Genomic DNA, 2486 nt, shown 5'->3' on the forward strand with positions numbered 1-2486 from the left:
AGACTGTGTGATATCTTTGTCTGGGTGTGTTTTCACTCTTCTACTAAAGGTAAACAAAAGGTTGTTTTTTTTTATTGTGCATTATTTTTTCTTTTCAGCTGTATTGTCTTTCGTTCGCCATCCAATGTCATTTTCTATGAATTTGAAAGCGAAGCAAATTTTATGTGAGTTTTTCTGAGTCGGTACAATAATTAGTTTTCCACCATGTGGCAGAGGAACACGATACGTGTAGTTTGCGCTAACAGCCTCACGATGGAGACACTGAGCCACAATCCGAGGCCGCTAATTGCACATTTTTATGTTAAACCGAGGGGACTTCCTGGAAAATTCAGTATGGAGTGCTTTATAGTAAGTATGAGAGAGCATGACTTACACTGGGAGTCTGCTATGAAATAAATCTCTGCAGCAGGCACAAATCAAATTGGATTACTAAAGGAAGCATAAAAGTACCACTAATAACTAAACATTCCAACCTTGGTGCAGGTGTGGAAAAATTGCTTTGAATTTCATAAGGAATAAGTCATGTTTATGGAGGAGTTACCTGAGTCCTGTGAAAAAAGAAAGAGAAGACAACCGAAGAGAGAAAAATCTGAAAAGTGATCAATGTTGTGTAATAATACAAACCAGTTCAATATGTGGAAAGTTACCAAAAATAGCTCTAATTCTCCTGGTCTAGGAGTTTTAGTACTTAGTGGGATAAGTCAAACGCATATGGCCTAATGGGACATTACTAGAATGCTATAGCAACAACACCACCAATAATAATAATAATCATAAAATCCCATTGTAACCGCTCAAATATTTTCTTTCTATCTGTTTTCAATTGATATATTTTGTTGTGCAACAAAATTTTCTCATTTGTTTCACTGCCAATACCTTCAAATGCTTTAGTCTATTTTTAAGTAGAGTCTATTTATAGCAGAGTCTAGTCTAGAGTCTATTTATTTTAGTCTATTTTAGTCTATTTTTAAGTCTACATTTGTGGTTTTTTAGGCTTCGTGTTTTTGAACCTCTGCACAGTGGTGCAGTTGGTAGAGCTGTTGCCTTGCAGCAAGAAGGTCCTGGGTTTGATTCCCGGCCCGGGGTCTTTCTGCATGGAGTTTGCATGTTCTCCCTGTGCATGCGTGGGTTCTCTCCGGGTTCTCCGGCTTCCTCCCACAGTCCAAAAACATGACTGTCAGGTTAATTGGTCTCTCTAAGTTCTCCCTAGGTGTGAGTGTGTGTGAATGGTTGTGTGTCCTGTATGTCTCTGTGTTGCCCTGGACAGACCGGCGACCTGTCCAGGGTGACCCCGCCTCTTGCCCGGAACGTAGCTGGAGATAGACACCAGCAACCCTCCTGACCCCATTAGGGAAGAAGGGTGAACAGAAAATGGATGGATGGAAAGTATGTGATGGGCCGATTCACCTTTTTTGCTAACAAGAAATTCAACAGGTGTACCTAATAAAGTTTTTATAGTTGGCTTATTGTGAGTTCTGTTGTTTTGGCCAAAATTCTACTTTCTATCTTTTAAACTTTTGCCTTTTATATTGGTTATGAAATTAATTTGACTAAAGAAATTGGAACTTTTTTTAAAATTAAAGTCAGCAAATAACAAATGCTTCAAGATCTAATTTAAAAGTTATTTATCTGCTTTGCCATCTGTTATATGTAGATACTGGTTCATCCCTTAAATTTAGAAAACTTTTTAGCCTAGACTTTGAATAATTAATATTTCAGAGGAGAGCTGACCAAAGGCTAAGCAAACTAAGCAGCTGCTATGACCTCCCCCCGCACCAGAATGGGGGCATTAGTCTTACTGCAAAAAGTGTTTTATTAAGACAACTTACATTTTTGAACATGTCACATTCTGTATGCTATCAGGTTAAACATACATTACACGGGTCGTGGGATTTAAACTGAGCAAATTTAGTGGTGGAGCAAATTAGTGTTTTCTGCATCACAAACACAAAAATAAAAGTAAATCTTATTTATTTTTGTGTTGTAAACTATGCAAGTTAAATGTATAATGCAGGAACAGTCATATAGATTACATAAGAGGACCTGTTGAACCATAGTAAACAATTGCTATGGGAAGGTCGTAAAATCTTCATGTTTAGGGCCCTGTGAAACCTTGGGACGGCACTGGGTCAGAGCAGAGGCAGATAAAACAAATATAACAAAAAAAGAAACATTAATGTAAAAAAAGGGTTAGATAATTGACAGAAAATGGGCAGAAAGTGGATAGTATCCAAAGAAAATGTACTAAAACACGTCTAAAAACGTGTGGGAAGTTTTTACGAATTAAGAGTTTCAGAACTGGTGACTCAAAGCAGCATAAACCTCGTTTTAAAGTTGGGTTTGCGCCACAGCCACCACAGTCACATCGAATCACGCACCTTCCACTGCTCAGCCCGCCCACATCCCAGCTACGTTTCGTCTTATTGGTTCATCATCAAGCTGAGGCCATAGAGTGAGAACCTGATTAGTGCGTCGGTCAGCCAATC

This window comes from Gambusia affinis, linkage group LG21 (assembly GCF_019740435.1).
Source record: "Gambusia affinis linkage group LG21, SWU_Gaff_1.0, whole genome shotgun sequence".
NCBI classification, from domain to species: domain Eukaryota; kingdom Metazoa; phylum Chordata; class Actinopteri; order Cyprinodontiformes; family Poeciliidae; genus Gambusia; species Gambusia affinis.